This window comes from Myxine glutinosa, chromosome 4, assembly GCF_964187855.1.
Source record: "Myxine glutinosa chromosome 4, kmMyxGlut1.1, whole genome shotgun sequence".
In the NCBI taxonomy this organism is placed as follows: Eukaryota; Metazoa; Chordata; class Myxini; order Myxiniformes; family Myxinidae; genus Myxine; species Myxine glutinosa.
In genome coordinates this window covers 168,422,442-168,433,084 of record NC_136264.1, presented here as the reverse complement: position 1 = coordinate 168,433,084, position 10,643 = coordinate 168,422,442, and positions in this window count along the sequence as shown.

The following is a 10,643-nucleotide window of genomic DNA, read 5'->3' as shown; positions in this document are numbered from 1 at the left end:
TATAACAGATTTTGACCTTTGACCTCTTGGCCCCAAATTATATAATCAGTTCATCTTTACATCATTCTACATAAGTGTACCAAATTTGGTCAGAATCCCATCACTGGTTCACAAGTTATCGTGGTAACAGGATCTTTACCTAACATGACCTCTGAACTTTGGCCTTTGACCCCGTGACCCCAAAATATAATCAGTTCATCTTTACCTCATTATACATACCTGCACCAAGTTTGACTAAGATCCCTTCAGCCGTTCTCAAGTTATCGCGGTAACAAAAACCTATCACGGACGGAAGGACGGACAGCCTGAAAGCATAATGCCTCCGGTGACTTCGTCAACGGAGGCATAAATAGGTTTGAGTATCTGGGGGTAACAGTGACCAGGGATGGTAGGTCAGAGTCAGAGGTGCGGGGGGTGATTCAGGTGGATGCGAATGCATGGAGGAGGATGGAGGGAGTAATGGCAGATATAAATATTTCAAGAAGATTGAAAGGAAATGTTCGGATGTCGTGTGTGATGCCAGCCTACCTTTACGGTCTGGAGATGGTGGCACTGGCAGTGAGCCAACAACAGAGGTTGCAGGTTTGTGAGAACAACTGGGTCAGGAGGGTTGTGGGAGTGAAGAGGGTGGATCGAAGGAGAATGGATGAACTGAGGGAGGAGATTGGTGTGGATATGAGCTTGACAGGGAGATTGGTGAAATGCCGGGTTTGATGGGCTGGACATTTGTTGTGGACGGAGGAAGAGAGAATGGCAAAGAGAGCGGATAGGTTGAGGGAACAAGTTGGAGGGAAAGAGATAGACCATGGTTGAGATGGAGGGTTTGTGAGGAGTTGGTAAGGTGCGGGTGGTTGGAGAGTGAAGTCGGCCAATGATACCACCACAAGCCAATGATACCACCACAAGCCAATGATACCACCACAAGCCAATGATACCACCACAAGCCAATGATACCACCACAAGCCAATGATACCACCACAAGCCAATGATACCACCACAAGCCAATGATACCACCACAAGCCAATGATACCACCACAAGCCAATGATACCACCACAAGCCAATGATACCACCACAAGCCAATGATACCACCACAAGCCAATGATACCACCACAAGCCAATGATACCACCACAAGCCAATGATACCACCACAAGCCAATGATACCACCACAAGCCAATGATACCACCACAAGCCAATGATACCACCACAAGCCAATGATACCACCACAAGCCAATGATACCACCACAAGCCAATGATACCACCACAAGCCAATGATACCTCCACAAGCCAATGATACCACCACAAGCCAATGATACCACCACAAGCCAATGATACCACCACAAGCCAATGATACCACCACAAGCCAATGATACCACCACAAGCCAATGATACCACCACAAGCCAATGATACCACCACAAGCCAATTATACCACCACAAGCCAATGATACCACCACAAGCCAATGATACCACCACAAGCCAATTATACCACCACAAGCCAATGATACCACCACAAGCCAATTATACCACCACAAGCCAATTACACCACCACAAGCCAATGATAACACCACAAGCCAATGATACCACCACAAGCCAATGATACCACCACAAGCCAATGATACCACCACAAGCCAATTATACCACCACAAGCCAATGATACCACCACAAGCCAATTACACCACCACAAGCCAATTATACCACCACAAGCCAATGATACCACCACAAGCCAATGATACCACAACAAGCCAATGATACCACCACAAGCCAATGATACCACCACAAGCCAATGATACCACCACAAGCCAATGATACCACCACAAGCCAATGATACCACCACAAGCCAATTATACCACCACAAGCCAATGATACCACCACAAGCCAATGATACCACCACAAGCCAATGATACCACCACAAGCCAATGATACCACCACAAGCCAATGATACCACCACAAGCCAATGATACCACCACAAGCCAATGATACCACCACAAGCCAATGATACCACCACAAGCCAATGATACCACCACAAGCCAATGATACCACCACAAGCCAATGATACCACCACAAGCCAATGATACCACCACAAGCCAATTACACCACCACAAGGCAATGATACCACCACAAGCCAATGATACCACCACAAGGCAATGATACCACCACAAGGCAATGATACCACCACAAGCCAATGATACCACCACAAGCCATGCGCTGCATACAAAAGAAGAGACTATTGTATGTAGCAGCAAAAATAAAAAAGCAATTGCACAAGAGAACAAAGCCCAGCTTTCCTGGGAGCACCAGGTAATTATGTGCACACATTATTTGAGTCATCAGAAATAAAAAAACAACATTGTGAAGAGTAAAATAATATAATAATTAAGGTACAGGTAATGGTTATTTGGCCCTTCATGTCTGTTCCATGTCCACATCCCAGCACACCCACTTACTGCAGGCTGTGCTAATTACACAGCAAATCCCAGTGCTAAATGACTCACTCTATGGACGATACTTGGGATATTAAACCTGCACAACATAAATGCAGATGGAAAAGCTGGAGAATTTATTTCCCCCTTGTGAGGGACATTGTGTTCTCGGATGCAACTTCCATTCTTGGCACTGCACTAAAATGACATTGCTTAATTAATCCCACCCAATCGGGGATAAAAGGTAGAGAGCACAACGCAATAGCAAGCAAGATATTTCATGATATTTTTTCACCCTTCACAGGAACGAGGCTCATGGAAAGCAAGGTAGGACTGACAGTGGCACAACAATATTAAAGTAATGAAGGAACTGAAAAAGATGGGAGGAGCAAGATATCGTTGGGTTTGGAAAGGTTGTTGTTTTGTTGTGTGTTGGTGTGGCTGCTGATTGTGGCTGTTTGGAAAGGTGTGTGTTGTGGCTGCTGATTGCATCATTTTCTGGAAGCACAACTGTGCTGCTGATGCAGTGCAGTGCCCCTGTTACCAGTCAAGGTGGTACTCATTTTAGATGACAAGCTGAGTCAACCCAACTAATGTTATTTCAATGGCACAACAGGGGCTAGAACTCAAGACCCTAAGATCGTAAGCCAACCAACTTAACCATTAAGACAACAGCAGACTTTTTTGGAAAGGTTAATGGGGTTAGTAAAGATTATGGGTCAGAATTGGCATGAAATAGCATGACACCATTGACAATTGGGGATGATAAGAGATGGTGGTGCACCATTTGCTTGAAGCCCTGGCTGGAAGATTGAAACAGAACAGCTTCTGCACTGTAGTTCAATCGATGGGAAAACGAGGAATAAAAGAGGTGAAGTGTGCGGTGAGTATGCATTTTGGAAGTTTGAACCACAACGGGGGTACTGAAGAACTTGCACGTGCATCCTGGAGTAGATAGGGAGAGCCGGAGGACCGAGACAGCAGGCGGAGCGATATTGGAGAAGAAACAATAAAACACAGAAAGAAAAATATTTGTAAATCGAGTTTATCTTATTCTTTTCATCGAAATGCAATAGCATATATTTAAAAAGAACATTCACAACAGCATTTTTAAAATGCTTAATGGTGTTAATGCAGATTCCAACTAGTATGTCACTCGGTAGTGTGTAAACCTCCGTCACACTCAACAGTTTACGTTTTGTATCCCACTGATAGGCCGGATCTGGATTTAGACCTGAACCAAAATCTAATCGGATTGTTATGGTCACCTAACCAACTCATTCAGCAAGTTTTGTCATAATCCGTCCACAACTTTTTGAAATATCCTGCGATATATTGTTTTTGGCACTATCACTCAATGGTGAAGAATCACATAGAAAAAAAAAATTTCTCGTATCCGGATCTGCATTCGGATCTTCACCAAAATTACAACAATTGCTTCTTGTCGCACAACCAACCTGCCGATCAAGTTTCGTCCGAATCCATCAATAACTTTTTGAAATATCGTGCTATATAATCGGTTTTAACCCCATCACTCAATGGTGAATCACGAAAAAAATTCTCTGCTCTGGATCTGGATCCGCAACTTCACCAAAATTGAAACAATTCTTCCTTATCAAACACCCAACCTGTCTAACAAGTTTCATCCAAATCCGTCCATTACTTTTTTGAGATATCATGCTATATATTGCTTTTCGCCCTATCACTCAATGGTGAAGAATCACTTTAATAATTCTCTGATTCAGATCCGGGAATCACTTTAAAAATTCTCTGATTCAGATCCAGATTCAAATCTTCGCCAAAATTAAAACAATTCTTCCATGTTACATATCCAACGTGTGCACCAAGTTTCATCCCAATCCATCAGCAACTTTTTGAGATATCCTGGTCACAGGCAAACGGACAGGCAAACAAACAGACAGGGGTGAAATCCACTTTTGGTGGCGGAGGTAATAAAGGCATCTATTTTTTGACCGAGCAATGACACTTGTCCAATTTGCTTATTATTATTAGTCTCCTACCTGGAGGTGACGATAGGTTTGCTCTCCATCTTTCTGCCCATCTGTTTGCTTGTCTGTCAGTCTGTCTGTCTGTCTGTCTGTCCATCCCACCAGTGGTTTTCTGCACTTTTTCCCCTTACCCTTTAACATATTCAACTGAAACTTGATACATGGCTTTATTATTGTCGTGTGGCTGGCTCAGTTAACACCGAGAGTACGCCACAGATGGATAATCGAGCTTAACGAGGCGTTTCCCAATTTATGGCAGATCATACTCGAAACGGAATGAACTATGCCGCTTACCTTCACGGTCCGATGTCTTCGACCTGAAAATCAATAAATCAAACCAAAAACAGATGTAAAATGTACCACAGGAATATTTATTATGCACCTGATAATACAAAATAAAATGCACCGGTATAATCCCTCTAACTGGAGCGCTCCTATTACAGACACACACACATACAGATGGGGAGGATATATGAAAAATAAACGTTGTGTGGTGAATGCGCGTCTTATCTTTGTGGTTCAGTCAGGAACCATCAGGTTGTGCAGCTCCGTCGTCCAACGCGCTTCGGTTGGAGCGAAGTGCACAGTCTGTCTGCTGGCACGAACACCGGCCCCGCGGCTCGGTCCATCCCACGCCACACAGCACTCGCACGCAGGCACCAGAAGAGGAAACTCGACGGCGCCCCAGCGCCTCTCCAACATCCGTCACACAGCAGCGGTGTTCACCGACCGCAAGGGAAGTTTAGGGCAGGCAGGAGATCCATGCGCACAAAGGGGTCCAAGTGCAAGAAGGCAAGGGGGGCAGACGAAGGTCCAGACAGGGAGGAAGCCAGAACGAGAGAGCCAAAATGTCCGCCAGCGAGTCGTTTTACTGGCCGTCCCGTCCTTTCTACCAATCCCAGCGTAGCTTGCTGGCAGTCTTCACACCCTCTGCACTGATTGGCCAAGCGGCTTGCGCCTTTGGTGTCATTGATCAGTGGCCAATCACGAGCTCTTCCTTACCCTGCCAATCGGCGCTCTGCTCTTTGTTCGCCACTCCCCCCTGTCAATCAAGAGTCCTCCTGAGCGTGGCTATTGTCTGCCTTGCACGATGTTTGTCTTCCATGGTGCCGTTGTACACGGCCGCTTCCTGCTTGTTTCTTCTAGTCAGATTTATCGTCAGTCATTGTAAGGGGGGATATAATTAATGTGTGCAGCTAAGGGCCTAGCTAAGTGTCTATGGTGCGGTGCCAAAAGGGACAACGGGGAAAGCGACAGGGGGAATGACATACAAGGGAATTTTACCCATAATCCCTGAACTAATTAGCATGCCCCGCCCCACGTAACAGGGACAAATATCCAACTTATCCGACATCCGGGCTACTGGTCCCTGACTTACTGTAAATCGAGATGGTTCTTCTATAACGATCATCAGAGCACCTACCTATGCAGATCTACCTGAATCTAGATATTCCCCCCTACCCCAAATTCATAACATTATGATAAGTCACAGAAAAAGTTTGAGCTTTGAGGCGTTTCACCAATTTTTAATGGAGTTATTCCTTTTTTGGACTTAGAAAATATCACATATACATGAATCCGTTTTCCAGAATTTCCCCCTTTGCCATTTAACAAATTGAACTGAAACTTGGCAGGGGACATGTATTGCAAAGCAATTCTTCCTCGTTTTATTTGGCACAAGTTATTTGGCTGTTGGAGCCGAGATTGAGGGTTTGTTACCTGTCCATTTGGTATGGTTTTGCTAGGTACCCCTTGTTCATATGAGAGTTTGCCCAGCAATGTTGTTGTAAAATGCAGAGAAATATTTTATGATGAATACTTATTCAATGAAAGTGCAGGATTGTAAAATATTATTCATATTGTGCAATGGCTGATTATTGCAATTTATTTATATATATATATATATATATATATATATATATATATATATATATATAATATATATATATATATATACAGTATATATATATATATATACATATATATATATATATATATGTATATATATATATATGTATGTATCTATATATATATATATATATATATATATATATATATATATATATATATATATATATATATATATATATATATATATATATATATATATATATATATATACTATATATATATATATATATATATATATATCTGTGCAGCATCTGTCCTGTGTTGTCTTGTCACTGAACTGCTTTCTCAAACTTTTGTGAAATCGTCCCAAACTTCTGGTATGCACATATCTCTCCCGTCGGTATGTCTTAAAGGTAATATTTTTGAAATTTTTTTCCAATGTCTCTTTTTTTTGGGGGGGGGGGGGATTTTTTTTTTTCAACTTCAATTGTTTATAAAATATGATATTGAAGCGCGATGCTGCGCGCGCTAATGCTTACGCAAGGAGCAAGCGGACAACGCGGTTCATAAAAGAGTCTTTATTGAAAGTACTCAAACTGCAGCACTAAACTGCTCAGGGCTGCGCGCCCCGTGTATATCGTGAGGCCACGCCTCTCTCCCTAGCGTGGCCCATCCCCACTTGGTGTGCGGGGTGATGTCACCACGTCAGTGCTTTCGTGTCCGCCACACGCGCCCCCCCAGTATCCCCGCGCACCTGAAGGGTCAGTTTGTGGGGCAAACGGATGAACCCGGCCGAAGCGCCCCCTGACGACTGGCGGCGTCTGGGATGCCATCTGGTATGCCTCCGGCTGCAGGACCGGGGGGCGGCGTGGCGGCGGGGCTGGGCGGTGCCGGGGGTCCGCCCGCAGGGGGGCGGCCCCGACGCGGGGGTCGGGCCACTGGCGGTGGATGGTCCACGTCGAGGTGGGCCGGCTTGAGGCGGTCTACAGAAACGCGGTCAGGAGTACCGCCGATGTCCAGGTGAAGTGCTTCGCCCCGGTCTCCAGCACGCAGAAAGGCCCGTCGTACGGGGGCCGCAGTGGTGTCCGGTGGGCATCGTGGCGGACGAAGATGTACTCCGCCGTGCGAAGCTCCGGGGCGACGTGCGTCGGTGGGTGCCCGTGGCATGCCGTTGGCACCGGGGCGAACCTCTGGGCGGTCTCTTGCAGAGCGGAGCGCTGCTGTGCCGCGGACCATGGTGCCGTGGAGTCGGGGAGGAACTCGCCCGGCACCCGCAGCGGTTGCCCGAAGACCAACTCCACCGCGGATGCGCGCAGGTCCTCCTTGGGCACCGTCCGGAGGTCCAGCAGGACCCAGGGGAGCCTGTCGACCCAGCCGCCGTCGCGGAGGGTGGCCCGGAGCGCGGCCTTCAATGAGCGGTGAAATCGCTCACACAGGCCGTTAGCCTAGGGGTGGTAGGCCGTGGTTTGGTGCAGCCGGACCCCGAGCCCCTGCGCGACCGCCCCCCAGAGCTCCGAGGTGAACTGGGGGCCGCGGTCGGACGAGATGTCTGAGGGGGCGCCGAACCGGGCGACCCAGGTGGCGATGAAAGCCTGCGCGACATCCGCCGCCGTTGTCGACGCCAAGGGCATGGCCTCCGGCCACCGGGTGGTGCGGTCCACCATGGTGAGGACGTGGGTGAAACCCCGCGAGGGGGGCAGAGGTCCCACCAGGTCCACGTGGACGTGGTCAAACCGGCGTTCCGGCACCATGAACGGGGCCAACGGGGCCTGGGTGTGCCGGTGCACCTTGGCGCGCTGGCACGCGAGGCACGTCCTGGCCCAGCCGCGGACGGCCTTCCGGAGGCCATGCCAGACGAACTTGTCGCCGATCAACCTTTGGGAGGCCCTCGCACCCGGGTGGGACAGGCCGTGGATGGCGTCAAACACCTGGCGCTGCCAGCCCGCGGGCACGATGGGGCGAGGACGCCCGAGGGGGACGTCGCACAAGAGGGCCGCGCCCGCGCCGTCAAACGGCACCTCGGTGACGCGGAGGCCCGTGACGGCGGTCCGCAAGGCCTGGACGTCGGGGTCAGCGGCCTGGTCCGCTGCCATCCGGGCATAGTCGATGCCGAGGTGGACTGCGTGGGCGACGGCCCGGGAAAGGCAATCCGCCACCGGGTTGTCCTTCCCCGCGACGTGCCGGATGTCCGTTGTGTACTCGGACACGGCTGAGAGGTGACGCTGCTGCTGGGCCGACCACGGCTCGGTGACCTTGCCCATCGCGAAGATCAGCGGCTTGTGGTCGACGAAGGCCGTGAACGCACGGCCCTCGAGCAGATGGCGGAAGTGCCTGACCGCCAAGTGAAGCCCGAGCAACTCGTGGTCGAAGGTACTGTAACGGCGTTTGGGCGGGCGAAGCTGCCGGCTAAAGAACGCCAGCGGTTGCCAAGCTCCACGCACCCATTGCTCGTGCACCACGCCCACCGCGTAGTCCGAGGCGTCGGTGGTGAGGGCGATCGGTGCATCGGGCGCCGGGTGCGCGAGCATGGTGGCGTTAGCCAAGGCGAGCTTCGCGCCCGTGAACGCCGTGTCCATCTGCTCGGGTCCAGGTAACGTCGCCTTTGCCTGGCTTACCTCGGAGAGCTTCGTGCAGGGGGTGCAGGAGCTGGGCGATACGGGGCAGGAACCGATGGTAAAAGTTCACCATGCCCAGGAACTCCTGCAGCCCTCTGATCGTGCGGGGGTGCGGAAACCCCTTCACCGCCTCCACCTTGGCCGGCAGGGGGACGGCTCCGTGCCTGCTGACACGGTGCCGCAGAAAATCGATTACGGCGCCGCCGAACCGGCACTTTGCGGGGTTCACAATCAGGCCATGCTGGCCCAGGCGTTCGAAAAGCGTGCGGAGGTGGCGTAGGTGCTCTTCGCGGGACGCGCTGGCGACGAGGATATCGTCCAGGTAGACGTAGACAAAATGCAAGTCGCGCAGGACGCTGTCCATCAGCCGCTGGAATGCCTGAGCCGCATTCTTCAGACCGAAGGGCATCCGCAGGAACTCGAAGAGTCCGAATGGCGTGATGACCGCCGTCTTCGGGACGTCCTCCGGCCTGACGGGGACCTGATGGTAGCCGCGTATGAGGTCCACCTTCGAGAAGAAGGTCATGCCCGCCAAACGGGCGGAAAAGTCCTGAATGTGGGGGACGGGGTAGCGGTCGGGGGTGGTGGCGTCATTGAGACGGCGATAGTCCCCGCACGTGTTTTTATTACGTGTTTTATGGCTGTGAGGTGTTTTAAATTACTTGGTGGTGAGGTGTTTTAAATTACTTGGTGGTGAGGTGTTTTTATTACGTGTTTTATGGCTGTGAGGTGTTTTAAATTACTTGGTGGTGAGGTGTTTTGAATTACTTGGTGGTGACGTGTTTTAAATTACTTGGTGGTGAGGTGTTTTGAATTACTTGGTGGTGAGGTGTTTTGAATTACGTGGTGGTGAGGTGTTTTGAATTACTTGGTGGTGAGGTGTTTTGAATTACTTGGTGGTGAGGTGTTTTGAATTACGTGGTGGTGAGGTGTTTTGAATTATGTGGTGGTGCGGTGTTTTGAATTATGTGGTGGTCCGGTGTTTTGAATTACTTGGTGGTGAGGTGTTTTGAATTACGTGGTGGTGAGGTGTTTTGAATTACTTGGTGGTGAGGTGTTTTGAATTATGTGGTGGTGAGGTGTTTTGAATTACTTGGTGGTGAGGTGTTTTGAATTACGTGGTGGTGAGGTGTTTTGAATTACTTGGTGGTGAGGTGTTTTGAATTAATTGGTGGTGAGGTGTAATTGTCCCAAACTTCCAGTCTGCACCTACCCCTCCCCTATGTATGTGCTGAGGGGTTCTTTCTTGAAAAAAAAACATTCAACCTCAATCTTCAACCTAAATTGCCTATAAAAATGTAATATCACAAGCACAACAAATACATTTGTGCAAAATAATTGTTTGTGTCATGATTGGTGTAAATCATGACAACACAGCAACTCAGGTACAGTCATTAGCCTCAGCTAAAATAAGCCCACTCCTCAGTAACGACGCTCGGTGAGGCGAGCGTAGCGAGCCGAGCCAAGCTAGTATATGTATATATCTGTGCGGTGTCTGTCTTGTGTTGTCTTGTCACTGAACTACTCCCTCAAACTTTTGTGAAATCCTACCAAACTTCTGGTATGCACCTACCTCTCCCGTCAGTATGTCCTAAGGGTATTTTTTTTTTTTTTCCAATTATATTTTTTGGTGGGGGGGTGAATTTCTTTGGGAAACTTTTTTTTTTTTCAACTTCAATTGTTTATAAAATGTAATATCACGTATATTACAAATACATTTGTGCATTATGATTGTTTGAATTATGATT